This window comes from Ovis canadensis, chromosome X (assembly GCF_042477335.2).
Source record: "Ovis canadensis isolate MfBH-ARS-UI-01 breed Bighorn chromosome X, ARS-UI_OviCan_v2, whole genome shotgun sequence".
In the NCBI taxonomy this organism is placed as follows: domain Eukaryota; kingdom Metazoa; phylum Chordata; class Mammalia; order Artiodactyla; family Bovidae; genus Ovis; species Ovis canadensis.
The window spans coordinates 65,684,176-65,703,612 of record NC_091727.1 but is presented as its reverse complement, the minus strand read 5'-3'; positions in this window follow the sequence as shown (position 1 = coordinate 65,703,612).

Below are 19,437 nucleotides of genomic sequence, written 5' to 3'. Positions count from 1 at the left end.
AAGAGTCTTCTGCAACACCACAGTTCAAAAGCATCAGTTCTTCAGTGCTCAGCTTTCTTTATGGTGCAGCTCTCACATCCATACATGAGCACTGGAAAAACCATAGCTTTGACTAGACAGACCTTTGCTGGCAAAGTGATATCTCTGCTTTTTAATATGCTGTCTAGGTTGGTCATAGCTTTTCTTCCAAGGAGAAAATATCTTTTAATTTCATGGCTGCAGTCACCATCTGCAGTGATTTGGGAGCCCCAAAATAGAAAGTCTCACACTGTTTCCATTGTTTACCCATCTATTTGCCAGGAAGTGATGGGACTGGATGTCATGATCTTAGTTTTTTGAATGTTGAGTTCTAAGCCAGCTTTTTCACTCTCCTCTTTCACTTTCATCAAGAGGCTTGTCTGTTCTTCTTCACTTTCAGCAATAAAAGTGGTGTCATCTGCATATCTGAGGTTATTGATATTTCTCCTGGCAATCTTGATGCCAGCTTGTGCTTCATCCAACCCAGCATTTCACTTGATGTACTCTGCATATAAGTTAAAAAAGCAGGCCGACAATATACAGCCTTGACTTACTCCTTTTTCTATTTGGAACCAGTTTGTTGTTCCATGTCTGGCTCTAACTGTTGCTTCTTGTCCTGCATACAGATTTCTCAGGAATCAGGTAAGGTGGTCTGGTATTCCCATCTCTTGAAGAATTTTGCCACAGTTTGTTGTGATTTACACAGTGAAAGGCTTTGGCATAATCAGTAAAGCAGAAGTAGATTTTTTTTCTTGAATTCTCTTCCTTTTCTATGATCCAACAGGTGTTGGCAACTTGATCTCTGGTTCCTCTGCCTTTTCTAAATCCAGTTGGAACATCTGGAAGTTCAGAGTTCGTGTACTGTTGTAGCCTGGCTTGGAGAATTTTGAGCATTACTTTAGTAGCATGTGAGATGAGTGCAATTGTGCAGTAGTTTGAACATTCTTTGGCATTGCCTTTCTTTGGGATTGGAATGAAAACTGACCTTTACCAATCCTGTGGCCACTGTTGCGTTTTCCAAATTTGCTGGCATGTTGAGTGCAGCACTTTCACAGCATCATCTTTTAGGATTTAAAATAGCTCAACTGGAATTCCATTACCTTCACTAGCTTTGTTCGTAGTGATGCTTCCTAAGACCCACTTGACTTCACATTCCAGGATGTCTGGCTCTAGGCGAGTGATTACACCATCGTGGTTATCTGGGTCATGAAGACTTTTTTGTATAGTTCTTTTGTGTATTCTTGCTTCCTCTTCTTAATATCTTCTGCTTCTGTTGGGCCCATACCATTTCTGTCCTTTATTGTTCCCATTTTTGCATGAAATGTTCCCTTGGTATCTCTAATTTTCTTGAAGGGATTTCTAGTCTTTTCCGTTCTGTTGTTTTCCTCTATTTCTTTGCATTGATGACCGAGGAAGGCTTTCTTATCTCTCCTTGCTATTCTTTGGAACTCTGTGTTAGGATGGGTATATCTTTCCTTTTCTCCTTTGTGTTTAGCATGTCTTCTTTTCTCAGCTATTTGTAAGGCCTCCTCAGACAACCATTTTTCCCTTTTGCATTTTTTTTCTTGGGGATCATCTTGATCATCACCTCCTGTACAATGCCATGAACTTCATCCATAGTTCTTCAGGCACTCTATCAGATCTAATCCCTTGAATCTATTTGTCACTTCCACTGTATAATCACTGTATAAACAGGAGATGGCAAGAGTGAACATCAACATTTTAGGAATCAGTGAACTAAAGTGGACTGGAATGTCCGAATTTAATTCAGATGATCATTATACATACTACTGTGGGCAAGAATCCCTTACAAGAAATGGAGTAGCCCTTATAGTCAACAAAAGAGTCCGAAATGCAGTACTTGGGTGCAATCTCAAAAATGACAGGATGATCTCTGTTCGTTTCCAAGGCAAACCATTCAAAATCACAGTAATCCAAGTCTATGACCCAACCAGTATTGTTGAAGAAGCTGAAGTTGAACGGTTCTATGAAGACCTACAGGACCTTTTAGAACTAACATCCAAAAAAGATGTCCTTTTCATCATAGGGGACTGGAATGCAAAAGTAGGAAGTCAAGGGATACCTGGAGTAACAGGCAAATATGGCCTTGGAGTACAGAATGAAGCAGGGCAAAGGACAACAGAGTTTTGCCAAGAGAATGCACTGGTCATAGCAAACACCCACTTCCAACAACACAAGAGAAGACTCTACACTTGGACATCACCAAATGGTCAATCCTGAAATCAGATTGATGATATTCTTTGCAGCCAAAGATGGAGAAGACCTATACAGTCAGTAAAAACAATACCGGGAACTGACTGTGGCTCAGATCATGAACTCCTTCTTCTCAAATTCAGACTTAAATTGAAGAAAGTAGAGAAAGACACTAGGCCATTCAGGTATGACCTAAATAAAATCCCTTATGATTATATAGTGAGCAGACTGATTACTAGCATTGTAATTGAATCAATAATCAAAATACTCCCAACAGAGCTTCCCTGGCATTCCACTGGTATAGAATCCACCTGCCAGTTCAGGGGAAGCCAGTCTGATCCCTCATTCAGGAAGATTCCACGTGCCATGGAGCAACTAATTCTGTGCACTGCAAATACTGAGCCTGCACTCTGGAGCCCATGAGCCACAACTACTGAGCCTATGTGTTGCAGCTACTGAATCCTGCATATTCTGGGGCTCATGCTCCAGAACAAGAGAAGCCACTGTAATCGGAAGCCCTCACATTGCAACTGGTCACAACTAGAAAAAGCCCATGCAAGGGAACAAAAAACGAGCACAGCCAAAAAATAAAAAATAAAAACTTCCCAACAAACAAAATTCCAAGCCCATATAGCTTCACAGGAAAATTTTACCAAACATACAGAATTAATAAGTATCCTTCTCCAACTACTCCAGATAACTGAAGAGGAGCGAACACTCCCAAATTCATTTTACGAGGCCAAGATTATCCTAACACCAAAACCAGGCAAAGACACTATAAAAATGAAAAGAAAATTGTAGGCCAATCTGATTAATACACATGCCAAAATCCTCAACAAAACATTCAGTTCAGTTCAGTTCAGTTCAATTCAGTCACTCAGTCATGTCCAACTCTTTGCAACCCCATGAATTGCAGCTCGCCAGGCCTTCCTGTCTATCACCAGCTCCCAGAGTTTACTCAAACTCATGTCATTGAGTCGGTGATACCATCCAGCCATCTCATCCTCTGTCTTCCCCTTCTCCTCCTGCCCTCAATCTCTCCCAGCATCAGGGTCTTTTCCAGTGAGTCAGTTCTTCGCATGAGGTGGCCAAAGTATTGAAGTTTCAGCTTCAGCATGAAAGGTTCTTGCTGAATGAAAAGATGCCAGGATTCTTGGCCTCCGGAGGAGAATTCAATCCAGGGCCAGAGACGAGGCTTGATTGCTCAGAGCTTTTGTGTAATAAAGTTTTATTAAAGTATAAAGGAGATAGAGAAAGCTTCTGACATAGGCATCAGAAGGAAGCAGAAAGAGTATCCCCTGCTAGTATTCAGCTGGATGTTATATAGTCACTAGCAGTCTGTTAATGAAAGAAAGGAATGTCTTAAAACTCAGAATGGCACCAGGCCCCTCACCCATAAGATGCATTTTGAGATAATCTTGACGCCAGACGATTCATCTCGGGCCATAAAATGATTAACTTGAATCTTGTAGAAGGGCAGATTACCATACAAATAGTTTCATTTACATAGATTAGGGGAACAATATCTGAGTATAACATACTGGTTTGTCAAGTAGGTTTTGAACCATTAGGTGGAACCTACTTGAAGACAGAGTTTGGGGTAAATGCATAGTTCATTAACATAACTTAAGACAAACATTTCCATAAGAAAAATGCATTGGTTAACTCAAAGTTTGCGAATAGTTAACTTCAGGTGACACCAAGTGTCATTATGACAACACAGTATTTTGGGAGAAACCTCCTTTTAAATTTGTATAGAGAAGAAAAAAAAATATCCCTAGTTTGTTTCCCCCTGCCACTTAAGAGAGATAAAAATGTCTGACACTTGCAGGCTATTTCCTCCGTTTGCAGACCCCTGGCCTTCCTGCCTGTTACCCTCTCAAGCATCAGTCCTTCCAATGAATACCCAGGACTGATCTCCTTTATGATGGATTGGTTGGATCTCCTTGCAGTCCAAGGGACTCTCAAGAGTCTTCTCCAACACCACAGTTCAAAAGTATCAATTCTTCGGCACTCAGCTTTCTTCACAGTCCAACTGTCACATCCATACATGACCACTGGAAAAACCCATAACCTTGACTAGATGGAACTTTGTTGGCAAAGTAATGTCTCTGCTTTTGAATATGCTATCTAGGTTGATCATCATTTTCCTTCCAAGGAGTAAGTGTCTTTTAATTTCATGGTTGCAATCACCATCTGCAGTGATTTTGGGCCCAGAAAAATAAAGTCTGACACTGTTTCCAATGTTTCCCCATCTATTTCCCATGAAGTGATGGGACCAGATGCCATGATCTTTGTTTTCTGAATGTTGAGCTTTAAGCCAACTTTTTCACTCTCCTCTTCCACTTTCATCAAGAGGCTTTTTAGTTCCTCTTCACTTTCTGCCATAAGGGTGGTGTCATCTGCATATCTCAGGTTATTGATATTTCTCCCAGCAACCTTGATTCCAGCTTGTGTTTCTTCCAGTCCAGCGTTTCTCATGATGTACTCTGCATATAAGTTAAATAAGCAGGATGACACTATACAGCCTTGACGTACTCCTTTTCCTTTTCCTACTTTCCATGTCCAGTTCTAACTGTTGCTTCCTGACCTGCATATATGTTCCTCAAGAGGCAGGTCAGGTGGTCTGGTATTCCCATCACTTTCATAATTTTCCACGGTTTATTGTGATCCACACAGTCAAAGGCTTTGGCATAGTCAATAAAGCAGAAATAGATGTTTTTCTGGAACTCTCTTGCTTTTTTGATGATCCAGCAGATGCTGGCAATTTGATCTCTGGTTCCTCTGCCTTTTCTAAAACCAGCTTGAACATCAGGAAGTTCACGGTTCACATATTGCTGAAGCCTGGCTTGGAGAATATTGAGCATTACTTTATTAGCGTGTGAGATCTGTGCAATTGTGTGGTAGTTTGAGCATTCTTTGGCATTGCCTTTCTTTGGGATTGGAATGAAAACTGACCTTTACCAGTCCTGTGGCCACTGCTGAGTTTTCCAAATTTGCTGGCATATTCCACTGTCCCTCCTGCTCCCCAGCTCACTGGGTCCAGGCACCATCCTCAAGCCCTTTACCTAATCCAAGGAAGGAAAAGTGAAAGTATTGGTGTCTGAGTCTCAGGGGTGTGGGCTGAAGAGGAGAAGAGGACAGGTTGCTGGGAGAAATATCAATAACCTGAGATATGCAGATGACACCACCCTTATGGCAGAAAGTGAAGAGGAACTAAAAAGCCTCTTGATGAAAGTGGAAGAGGAGAGTGAAAAAGTTGGCTTAAAGCTCAACATTCAGAAAACAAAGATCATGGCATCTGGTCCCATCACTTCATGGGAAATAGATGGGGAAACATTGGAAACAGTGTCAGACTTTATTTTTCTGGGCCCAAAATCACTGCAGATGGTGATTGCAACCATGAAATTAAAAGACACTTACTCCTTGGAAGGAAAATGATGATCAACCTAGATAGCATATTCAAAAGCAGAGACATTACTTTGCCAACAAAGTTCCATCTAGTCAAGGTTATGGGTTTTTCCAGTGGTCATGTATGGATGTGACAGTTGGACTGTGAAGAAAGCTGAGTGCCGAAGAATTGATACTTTTGAACTGTGGTGTTGGAGAAGACTCTTGAGAGTCCCTTGGACTGCAAGGAGATCCAACCAATCCATCATAAAGGAGATCAGTCCTGGGTATTCATTGGAAGGACTGATGCTTGAGAGGGTAACAGGCAGGAAGGCCAGGGGTCTGCAAACGGAGGAAATAGCCTGCAAGTGTCAGACATTTTTATCTCTCTTAAGTGGCAGGGGGAAACAAACTAGGGATATTTTTTTTTCTTCTCTATACAAATTTAAAAGGAGGTTTCTCCCAAAATACTGTGTTGTCATAATGACACTTGGTGTCACCTGAAGTTAACTATTCGCAAACTTTGAGTTAACCAATGCATTTTTCTTATGGAAATGTTTGTCTTAAGTTATGTTAATGAACTATGCATTTACCCCAAACTCTGTCTTCAAGTAGGTTCCACCTAATGGTTCAAAACCTACTTGACAAACCAGTATGTTATACTCAGATATTGTTCCCCTAATCTATGTAAATGAAACTATTTGTATGGTAATCTGCCCTTCTACAAGATTCAAGTTAATCATTTTATGGCCCGAGATGAATCGTCTGGCGTCAAGATTATCTCAAAATGCATCTTATGGGTGAGGGGCCTGGTGCCATTCTGAGTTTTAAGACATTCCTTTCTTTCATTAACAGACTGCTAGTGACTATATAACATCCAGCTGAATACTAGCAGGGGATACTCTTTCTGCTTCCTTCTGATGCCTATGTCAGAAGCTTTCTCTATCTCCTTTATACTTTAATAAAACTTTATTACACAAAAGCTCTGAGCAATCAAGCCTCGTCTCTGGCCCTGGATTGAATTCTCCTCCGGAGGCCAAGAATCCTGGCATCTTTTCATTCAGCAAGAACCTTTCATGCTGAAGCTGAAACTTCAATACTTTGGCCACCTCATGCGAAGAACTGACTCACTGGAAAAGACCCTGATGCTGGGAGAGATTGAGGGCAGGAGGAGAAGGGGAAGACAGAGGATGAGATGGCTGGATGGTATCACCGACTCAATGACATGAGTTTGAGTAAACTCTGGGAGCTGGTGATAGACAGGAAGGCCTGGCGAGCTGCAATTCATGGGGTTGCAAAGAGTTGGACATGACTGAGTGACTGAATTGAACTGAACTGAACTGAACTGAATGTTTTGTTGAGGATTTTGGCATGTGTATTAATCAGATTGGCCTACAATTTTCTTTTCATTTTTATAGTGTCTTTGCCTGGTTTTGGTGTTAGGATAATCTTGGCCTCGTAAAATGAATTTGGGAGTGTTCGCTCCTCTTCAGTTATCTGGAGTAGTTGGAGAAGGATACTTATTAATTCTGTATGTTTGGTAAAATTTTCCTGTGAAGCTATATGGGCTTGGAATTTTGTTTGTTGGGAAGTTTTTATTTTTTATTTTTTGGCTGTGCTCGTTTTTTGTTCCCTTGCATGGGCTTTTTCTAGTTGTGACCAGTTGCAATGTGAGGGCTTCCGATTACAGTGGCTTCTCTTGTTCTGGAGCATGAGCCCCAGAATATGCAGGATTCAGTAGCTGCAACACATAGGCTCAGTAGTTGTGGCTCATGGGCTCCAGAGTGCAGGCTCAGTATTTGCAGTGCACAGAATTAGTTGCTCCATGGCACGTGGAATCTTCCTGAATGAGGGATCAGACTGGCTTCCCCTGAACTGGCAGGTGGATTCTATACCAGTGGAATGCCAGGGAAGCTCTGTTGGGAGTATTTTGATTATTGATTCAATTACAATGCTAGTAATCAGTCTGCTCACTATATAATCATAAGGGATTTTATTTAGGTCATACCTGAATGGCCTAGTGTCTTTCTCTACTTTCTTCAATTTAAGTCTGAATTTGAGAAGAAGGAGTTCATGATCTGAGCCACAGTCAGTTCCCGGTATTGTTTTTACTGACTGTATAGGTCTTCTCCATCTTTGGCTGCAAAGAATATCATCAATCTGATTTCAGGATTGACCATTTGGTGATGTCCAAGTGTAGAGTCTTCTCTTGTGTTGTTGGAAGTGGGTGTTTGCTATGACCAGTGCATTCTCTTGGCAAAACTCTGTTGTCCTTTGCCCTGCTTCATTCTGTACTCCAAGGCCATATTTGCCTGTTACTCCAGGTATCCCTTGACTTCCTACTTTTGCATTCCAGTCCCCTATGATGAAAAGGACATCTTTTTTGGATGTTAGTTCTAAAAGGTCCTGTAGGTCTTCATAGAACCGTTCAACTTCAGCTTCTTCAACAATACTGGTTGGGTCATAGACTTGGATTACTGTGATTTTGAATGGTTTGCCTTGGAAACGAACAGAGATCATCCTGTCATTTTTGAGATTGCACCCAAGTACTGCATTTCGGACTCTTTTGTTGACTATAAGGGCTACTCCATTTCTTGTAAGGGATTCTTGCCCACAGTAGTATGTATAATGATCATCTGAATTAAATTCGGACATTCCAGTCCACTTTAGTTCACTGATTCCTAAAATGTTGATGTTCACTCTTGCCATCTCCTGTTTATACAGTGATTATACAGTGGAAGTGACAAATAGATTCAAGGGATTAGATCTGATAGAGTGCCTGAAGAACTATGGATGAAGTTCATGGCATTGTACAGGAGGTGATGATCAAGATGATCCCCAAGAAAAAAAATGCAAAAGGGAAAAATGGTTGTCTGAGGAGGCCTTACAAATAGCTGAGAAAAGAAGACATGCTAAACACAAAGGAGAAAAGGAAAGATATACCCATCCTAACACAGAGTTCCAAAGAATAGCAAGGAGAGATAAGAAAGCCTTCCTCGGTCATCAATGCAAAGAAATAGAGGAAAACAACAGAACGGAAAAGACTAGAAATCCCTTCAAGAAAATTAGAGATACCAAGGGAACATTTCATGCAAAAATGGGAACAATAAAGGACAGAAATGGTATGGGCCCAACAGAAGCAGAAGATATTAAGAAGAGGAAGCAAGAATACACAAAAGAACTATACAAAAAAGTCTTCATGACCCAGATAACCACGATGGTGTAATCACTCGCCTAGAGCCAGACATCCTGGAATGTGAAGTCAAGTGGGTCTTAGGAAGCATCACTACGAACAAAGCTAGTGAAGGTAATGGAATTCCAGTTGAGCTATTTTAAATCCTAAAAGATGATGCTGTGAAAGTGCTGCACTCAACATGCCAGCAAATTTGGAAAACGCAACAGTGGCCACAGGATTGGTAAAGGTCAGTTTTCATTCCAATCCCAAAGAAAGGCAATGCCAAAGAATGTTCAAACTACTGCACAATTGCACTCATCTCACATGCTACTAAAGTAATGCTCAAAATTCTCCAAGCCAGGCTACAACAGTACACGAACTCTGAACTTCCAGATGTTCCAACTGGATTTAGAAAAGGCAGAGGAACCAGAGATCAAGTTGCCAACACCTGTTGGATCATAGAAAAGGAAGAGAATTCAAGAAAAAAAATCTACTTCTGCTTTACTGATTATGCCAAAGCCTTTCACTGTGTAAATCACAACAAACTGTGGCAAAATTCTTCAAGAGATGGGAATACCAGACCACCTTACCTGATTCCTGAGAAATCTGTATGCAGGACAAGAAGCAACAGTTAGAGCCAGACATGGAACAACAAACTGGTTCCAAATAGAAAAAGGAGTAAGTCAAGGCTGTATATTGTCGGCCTGCTTTTTTAACTTATATGCAGAGTACATCAAGTGAAATGCTGGGTTGGATGAAGCACAAGCTGGCATCAAGATTGCCAGGAGAAATATCAATAACCTCAGATATGCAGATGACACCACTTTTATTGCTGAAAGTGAAGAAGAACAGACAAGCCTCTTGATGAAAGTGAAAGAGGAGAGTGAAAAAGCTGGCTTAGAACTCAACATTCAAAAAACTAAGATCATGACATCCAGTCCCATCACTTCCTGGCAAATAGATGGGTAAACAATGGAAACAGTGTGAGACTTTCTATTTTGGGGCTCCCAAATCACTGCAGATGGTGACTGCAGCCATGAAATTAAAAGATATTTTCTCCTTGGAAGAAAAGCTATGACCAACCTAGACAGCATATTAAAAAGCAGAGATATCACTTTGCCAGCAAAGGTCTGTCTAGTCAAAGCTATGGTTTTTCCAGTGCTCATGTATGGATGTGAGAGCTGCACCATAAAGAAAGCTGAGCACTGAAGAACTGATGCTTTTGAACTGTGGTGTTGCAGAAGACTCTTGAGAGTCCCTTGGACTGCAAGGAGAGCCAACCAGTCCATCCTAAAGGAAATCAGTCCTGAATATTCATTGGAAGGACTGATGCTGAAGCTGAAACTCTGGTACTTTGGACACCTGATGCGAAGAACTGACTCATTTGAAAAGACCCTGATGCTGGGAAAGATTGAAGGCAGGAGAAGAAGGGGATGACAGAGGATGAGATGGTTGGATGGTACCACTGACTTGATGGACTTGAGTTTGAGCAAGCTCTAGGAGTTGCTGGTGGACAGAGAAGCCTGGCGAGCTGCCGTCCATGGGGTGGCAAAGAATCGGACACGACTGCACGGCTGAACTGAACTGAATCTGTCTGTTCAGATTATGTTTTCCTCATTCCGTCTTGGAAGATTGTCTGTTTCTAGGAACTTATCTATTCCTTCTAGTTTGTCCAATTTGTTAGCATGTAACTTTCATAGTATTCTCTTATGATCATTTGTATTTCTGTGATATTGGTTGTAATTTCTCCAATTTCATTTCTTATTTTATTTACTTGGGTCCTCTCTCTTTTTTCTTAAGGAGTCTGGCTAATGGCTTATCAATTTTATCTTTTATTTATTTTTTCTGTCTCTATTTTTTTAAAATTAAACCCCCCTCCCACCTCCCTCCCTATCCTATCCCTCTGGGTTATCCCAGTGCACCAGCCCCGAGCACCCTGTATCATGCAATGAACCTGGACTGGTGATTCGTTTCACATGTGATAATATACATGTTTCAATGCCATTCTCCCAAATCATCCCACCCTCACCCTCTCCCACAGAGACCAAAAGACTGTTCTATACATCTGTGTCTCTTTTGCTGTCTTAGATACAGGGTTATTGTAACCCTCTTTCTAAATTCCATAAATATGTGTTAACATACTATATTGGTGTTTTTCTTTCTGGCTTACTTCACTCTGTATAATAAGCTCCAGTTTCATCCACCTCATTAGAACTGATTCAAATGTATTCTTTTTAATGGCTGAGTAATATCCCATTGTATATATGTACCACAGCTTTCTTATCCATTCGTCTGCTGATGGACATCTAGGTTGCTTCCGTGTCCTGGCTATTATAAACAGTGCTGTGATCAACATTGGGGTACACATGTCTCTTTCAATTCTGGTTTCCTCAGTGTGTATGCCCAGCCGTGGGATTGCTGGATCATATGGCAGTTCTATTTCCAGTTTTTTAAGGAATCTCCACACTGTTCTCCATAGTGCCTGTACTAGTTTGCATTCCCACCAACAGTGTAAGACAGTTCCCTTTTCTCCACATCCTCTCCAGCATTTATTGCTTGTAGACTTTTGGATAGCAGCCATTCTGACTGGTGTGAAATGGTACCTCATTGTGGTTTTGATTTGCATCTTTCTGATAATGAGTGATCTTGAGCATCTTTTCATGTGTTTGTTAGCCATCTGTATGTCTTCTTTGGAGAAATGTCTATTTAGTTCTTTGGCCCACATTTTGATTGGGTCATTTATTTTTCTGGAATTGAGCTGCAGGAATTGCTTGTATATTTTTTTAGATTAATTCTTTGTCAGTTGCTTCCTTTGCTATTATTTTCTCCCATTCTGAAGTCTGTCTTTTCACCCTGCTTATAGTTTCCTTTGTTGTGCAGAAGCTTTTAATTTTAATTAGTCCCATTTGTTTATTTTTGCTTTTATTTCCAATATTCTGGGAGGTTGTTTATCTTTTAAAACCTAGGCTCTTGGTTTCATCGTTCCTATTTTTTTTTGGGGGGGGGGGAGTAATCTCTATTTTATTTATTTCCACTCTTAAGTTTGTTATTCCCTTCCTTCTGCTGACATTGGGATTTGTCTGTCCTTTTTCTAATTCCTTTAGATGATAGGTTAGATTGTTTATTTGAGATTTTTCTTGTTTCTTGAGGCATGAGGCATGTTTGTATCTCTTTAAACTTCCCTCTTAGAACTGAAATTTGCTGCATCCCATAAATTTTGGAAAGTTGTGTTTTTATTTTCATTTTTCTCGAGGTATTTCCGATTTTCTCTTTGATTTTTTTCACTGACCCTTGGTTCTTTAGTACTGTGTTATTTAGTCTCCATGTTTGTGTTTTTCCCTTTTTTCTTCCTGTAATTGATTTCTAGTTTTATGCTGTTGTGGTCAGAAAAAATGCTTGATATAATTTCTATCCTCTTAAATTTGTTGAGAGGCCTACTTATTTTGTGGCCTACTATGTTATCTCTCCTGGATAATAATCCATGTGCACTTGAAAAGAATGTGTATTCTGCCATTTGGGTGTGGAATGTCCTGTAGATATTTATTAAGATCACTGATCAAATGTGTCATTTAAGGCCAGTGTGTCCTTATTGATTTTTCTCCCTGGATGATCTGTCCTTTGATGTAAGTGGGTTGTTTAAGTCCCCTATTGTTATTATATTATCGTCAATTTCTCTTTGTCTGTTAATATTTGCTTTATCAATTTATGTCCTATATTAGGTGCATATATGCATATGAATGTTGTATCCTCTTCTTCTATTGACTCCTACATCATTAATGATGCCCTTCTTTGTCTTTATTTTTTTTATTTTTAAAAATTTTTTATTTTATTTTTATTTTTTATTTTTTTAATTTTAAAATCTTTAATTCTTACATGTATTCCCAAACATGAACCCCCCCTCCCACCTCCCTCCCCATAACATCTCTGTGGGTCATCCCCATGCACCAGCCCCAAGCATGCTGTATCCTGTGTCAGACATAGACTGGCAATTCAATTCTTACATGATAGTACACATGTTAGAATGCCATTCTCCCAAATCATCCCACCCTCTCCCTCTCTCTCTTTTTTTATAAACATTGTTTTAAAGTCTAGTTTTTCTGATACAGGTAACGTTATCCCAGATTTACTGTCATTTCCGTTTGCACGGAATATCTTTTTCCATTCCTTCAATATTCAGTCTGTGTGTCTTTAGCTCTAAAATGAGTCTTTTGTAGGCAGCATAAAGATGAACCTTATTTTTATTTTTTTTAATCCAACCAAACCTATATCTTTTGATTGGAGGATTTTGTCCACTGAGATTTAGTGGCTATTCACAGGTATGTACTTATTGCTATTTTGTTATTTGTTTTCTGTTGTTTTGTAGTTTCTCTCCATTACTTTCTTCTTTTAGTCTTTCTCTCATGGCATGATGATTTCTTCATTGTTAGCTTTGTGTTTCTTTCTCCCTGGTTTTGATATATTTATAGTAGGGTCTTGATTTATGGCCACCAAAGAGTTCATTTATTTTGACCTACAACTATATATATTTGATTTAAACTGATTGTCATTTAAGTTCAAACACATTCTCAAAGCTCTACATTTTTTACTCTTCCAACATTTTGTGTTTTTGATGCCATATTTCACACATGCATATCTATCATTTAACTGTTTATCATAATTATAGTTGATTTTATAATTTTTGTTATTTAACCTTTGTACTAGCTTATTTACTGATACACAGCATATATGATACAATTGCTTTACCAGGATATTTTCCTCTTCCTTTAATTTCTTATATCCTGTGGTAGCCTTTGCTTTTTCACTTCAAGAAGACCTTTTATCACATCTTGTAAGGTTAGTATAGTACTGGTGAACTCTTTCAGTTTTTGCTTATATGAGAAGCTATTTATCTCCCCTTCATGTCTGAGTGATAACCTTGATGGGTAAAATATCCTACTTTGTAGGTTTTTGCCTTTCAGCACTTTAAGTATGTTGTGCCACTCCCTTCTGGCATGCAAAGTTTAGGCAGAAAACTCAGTTGATAGCCTTATGGGACTTCCCTGGCATGTGATCTGTGTTTTTCTCTTGCTAACTTTAGAATTCTCTTTAACTTTTTTTTTTTTTTTTTGGCTGCATCACACAGCATGTAGGATCTTACTTTCCTGACCAGGGATCAAACCTGCCTCCCTGTCAGAAGAAACTCATGATGCCCTTACAGAGCTCCAATCCGTCACCCTTCCCTCACTGCACTCCTGTCAGAGCACCCTACATTACTCCCCTGGCTTGTTGTTGATGACCTTGCCTGCATGTATACTTTAACATGTGTTAACAGATACAGGTGTGCTCATCTTCCACCTCCCCAGGCCCTGCCCTCTCAGTGGAGTCCTTACTCCGCCCCTCCACCCCCAGTTGCATGCTGGAATCTGCACACTGTCATCCTCTCCTCTTCAGCCCACACCCCTGAGACTCAGACACCAATACTTTCGCTTTTCCTTCCTTGGATTAGGTAAAGGGCTTGAGGATGGTGCCTGGACCCAGTGAGCTGGGGAGCAGGAGGGACAGTGGAGGGAACACAGGAGAAAAGCACAGGGTAGCTGCTGAGCTGGAGGTCAGGAGAGGTGTCTGGTGCCAACCTGGGGCATAGTACACCCTGGCAGCTAGAGGTGGATGGTCCAGTCCTTGGAGCTTTCACATCCTCCCTGCCCTAGCCATCTTACCAGCCTACCCTCCTCCAGCCAGGTTGTCTCTGTGTGTTATGTCCCAGATGAAGGGACAGGATAAAATCCCAGAGAAATAGCTAAATGAAGTGGACATAGGCAACCTTCCTGAAAAAGAATTCAGGAAAAGGATAGTGAAGATGATTCAGGATCTCGGAAAAAGAATGGGGGCAAAGATTGAGAAGATGCAAGAAGTGTTCACCAAAGACCTAGAAGAACTAAAGAACAAAACCACACAGAGATGAATAATACACTAGAAGGAATCCATAGCAGAATAACCGAGGCAGAAGAATGGATAAATGACCCGGAGGACAGGATGGTGGAAATCACTGCCACAGAACAGAATATAGAAAAAGGAATGAAAAGAAATGAAGACAGCCTAAGAGACCTCTGGGACAATGTTAAATGCACAAACATTTGCGTAATAGGGGCCCCAGAAGGAGAAGAGAGAGAGAAAGGATCTGAGAAAATATTGGAAGAGATAATAGCTGAAAACTTCTCTAACATGGGAAAGGGAATAATCGACCAAGTCCAAGAAGTACAGAGAGTCCCAGGCAGGATAAACCCAAGGAGGAACACACCAAGACACATAGTAATCAAACAGACAACAATTAAAGACAGATAAAATATTAAAAGCAACAAGGGAAAAATGACAAATAACATACAAGGGGCCAACGACAAACAACATACAAGGGATCTTCCATCAGGCTATCAGCTGATTTCTCAACAGAAACTCTACAAGCCAGAAGGGAATGGCATGATATATTCAAAATGATGAAAGGGAAGCGCCTGCAACCAAGAATACTCTATCCAGCAAGACTCTCCTTCAGATTTGATGGGTAAATCAAAAGCTTTCCAGACAAGCAAAAATTAATCACTGTTCTGCAGCAGTGATTTCCGCCATTCTGTCCGTTCTTTTATCATCATTTATCCGTTCTTTGCCTCTGCTATTCTGCTATGGATTCCTTCTAGTGTATTAATCATCTCTGTTTGTTTGTTCTTTAGTTCTTCTATGTCTTTGGTAAACATCTCTTGCATCTTCTCCATTGTTTTCCTGAGATCCTGGATCATCTTCACTGTTATTATTCTGAATTCATTTTCTGGAAGGTTGCCTATCTCCACTTCATTTAGTTGCTTTTCTGGGGTTTTATCTTGTTCCTTCATCTGGGAAATAACTTTTCTGCTTTTTCATGGTAGTTGTTTGGCCTGAGGCGACCCAGCCCTGGGGTCTACAGGCTCTGTGGTAGGGTTAATGGAAAATTCCAAGAGGGTTTACACCAAGGGGACCTTCCAGTGCCCCTGTCCCTGTGGTGAGCCCCTGCCAACCCACGCTTCCACAGAAGGCCCTCCAACACAGCAGGTAGTTTTGGTTCAGTCTCCTGTGGGGTCACTGCTCCTTTCCTCTGGGTCTCGGTGCATGCAAAATTTTGTTTGTGCCCTCCAAGACTGGAGTCTCTGTTTCCCCTTGTCCCGTGGAAGTCCTATAATCAAATCAAGGCCAGATTCCCTGGGGATTCCCAGTCCCTTTGTCAGATCCCCAGGCTGGGAAGCCTGACATGGGGTTCAGAACCTTCACAACAGTGGGAGAACTTCTTTGGTATTATTGTTCTCCAGTTTGTGGGTCACCCACCTGGCAGGTATGGGACTTTATTTTATCGTGATTGCACCCTTCTTATTGTCTCGCTGTGGCTGCTTCTTCTTCATCTTTGGACGTGGGCAGCTTTTTTTGGTGGACTCCAGTGTCCTCCTGTCAATGACTGTTCAACAGCCAGTTGCTATTTTGGTGTTCTTGCAGGAGGAGATGAGTGCATGTCCTTCTATTCCACCATTAAAAGGAGTTCTTAAAGCTGAAAACAAATAGATCCTAGTTAATATTACAAAAACATACAACACAGTGGTAGAGGGATGCATACATTCAGATCCAGAATAATCTAACAGTGTAATATGGTGGTGTACCTACTTAACTCTAGCTAAAGATTAAAAGATAAAAATTTGCTGTAGCATCAATTTGTTAATGGGTATGCAATTTAAAATACATAAATGGTAATATAAAAAAAACATAATGTGTATGATATTTTATGCAAGCTCCATGGTAACCACAAAGCAAAAGCATACATTAGATTCACAAAAGATGAAGAGAAGGGAACCAAAACGTACCATGAAAATCAATTTACCAAGGAAAGCAGCTAAAATGGAAGAAAGGAATTAGGGAACTAAAAATCAGTCAGAAATCAATTACTATGATGGCATTATTAAATACTTACCTATCGATAATTACTCTAAATGTAACTGGATTTAGTTCTCCAGCAAAAGGAATAGAGTGGATGGATGGATTTAAAAACAAAAACAAAAACAAAACAAAACAATGCTCCACTGCACTGCTGCCTACAAGAGACTCACTTCAGTTTTAAGGTCATACCTATGCTCAAACTGAAGGGATGGTAAAAGGTATTCCATGAAAGTGAGAAACAAAAGAGAGCAGTAGCCATACCGATATCAGACAAAATAGGCTTTAAGCCAAAAATGGTAACTTGAGACAAAGAAAGTCATTATATAATGATAAAGGGTGTCAGTTCATCGAGATGATACAAGAATTGTGAATCTTAATATATACCCACCCACCACTGGAACACCTGAGTATATTGAGCAAATACTAACAGATCTGAAGGGCTAAATAGGTAACAACACAACAATAGTAGGAGACTTCAATATTCCACTTTCACAATGGATAGATTATCCACACGAGATCAACAAAAGGAAAAAGGAAATGGGCTTGAACCATACTGTAGACCAGATGGACTTAACAGACTTGTACAACATTCCATCTCACAGCAGCAGAACACATTCTTCTCAAGTTCAAATGGAACATCTTCCAGGATGGATCATATGATATCTCATGAAACATCTCTAAGCAAATTTAAGAAGATTGAAACCACACCAAGTATCTTTTGCATCTACAATGGCATGAAACTAGAAATCAATAACAGGAACAAAGCTGGAAAATTCACAAATATCTGGGTACTAAATAGCACACTCCTGAACAACTAATGGGTCAAAGAAGAAGTAAAATGGTCTATTTAAAAATATCTTGAAACAAATGAAAACGGAACCACAATGGACTACAAAAGCAGTTCTAAGAAAGAAGTTTATAGTGATAAATGAATACATTAAGAAACAAGCAAGAGGGCTTCCCTGGTGGCTCAGTGGAAAAGAATCTTCCTGCCAATGCAGGGTACACAGGTTCGCTCCCTGATCTGGGAGGATCCCACAAGCTGCAGAGCAACTAAGCCTGTGCACTACAACTATGAGCCTGTGCTCTAGAGCCCGGGAGCTGCAACTACTGAGTCTGTGCACCTAGAGCCTGTGCTCCACAACAAGAGAAGCCACTGCAATTGGGGGCCCACACACCGCAACTAGAGAGTAGCCCCCACTCGCCGCAACTAGAGAAAAGCCTGCACGTCAACGGAGACCCAGCTTGGCCAAAAATAAATAAATGGGAATGAAATTATGTGTTTTTTAAAGAAACAAGAACGATATCAAATAAAAAATCTTGTGGAATAAGAGAAAAAAGAAAAAAAAAACTCTAAGTGCAAAGTTAGAGATAGAAGGAATTAACAAAGATCAGAGAAGAAAAAAAATCGAAATGGAGACTAGAGAATGAATAGAAAAGATCAATGAAAGTAAGAGCTGGCTTTTTGAAATGATAAACAAAACTGACAAACTTGTTCCTAGATTAACTAAAGAAAAAGAGTTCAAACATATAAAATCAGAAACGAAATAGGAGACATTACAATGACACCACAGAAATACAAAGGATTGTGAGAGACGATTATGAACAGCCATACACCATCAAATTGGAAATCTAGGAATGGATAAATTCCTAGAAACATGCAGTTTACCAAGACTGAATCATGTAGAAATAGAAAATATGAAAAGACTAATTATGAGTAAGGAGATTAAATCAGTGAAGGCAAAAACAACTCTCAGCAAAGAAAAGCCCAAGACCAGATGGTTTCAATTGTGAATTCTATCAATCATTTAAGGAAGAATTAATGCCAGTCTTTCTCAGACTCTTCCAGAAAACTAAAAAGGATGGGATACTTCCAAACTCATTTCACAAGGCCAGTGTTATCTGATACCAAGAAAGACACTACAAGAAAATGATAGACTGATGTCACCAATGTCACTGAAATTCTTAACAAAATAGCAGGCCAAACTCAACAGCACATGAAAAGAAGTATATTCCATGACCAAGTGACAATTATCCCTGAGAGGCAAGGGTGGTTCAACATATTTAAGTCAATAAGTGTGATATACCACATTAAAAAATGGAAAATTAAAATCATATGATCACTTTGATATATGAAGAAAAAGCATTTGGCAAAATACATCATTTCAGGATAAAAATGGTGAACAAGTTGGGTATAGAAGGAACGTACTTCAACATAATAGAGGCCATATATGACAAGCCCACCATCAGCATCATACTAAACAGTGAAAGGTCATGTCACACATGACCAGAAAATGTCTGGGAAATTGTTCTAGTTTAAAGGACACTAAAGAGACACGAAAACTGAATGCAATGCGTGTTCTTTGATTGGAAGCAGAATTAAAAATATAGGTACAGAGGACAATTTGGGGACACGTGAATTTTGAATGAGTGCCTTCAGTAGAGAATTGTATTGCCTCAAAGTTAAATTTTCTGAGTTTGAAAACTGCTTAAGATGTTGTAGCAATCAACATGTAAAAGAATGAAATTAGAACACTTCCTAAACACCATACACAAAGATAAACTCAAGATGGATCGAAGACCTAAATTTAAGACTAGAAACTATAAAACTCTTAGAGGAAAACAGAGGCAGAACACTCAAGGACATAAATCAAAGCAAGATCCTCCATGACCCACCTCCTAGACTAATGGAAATAAAAACAAAAATAAACAAG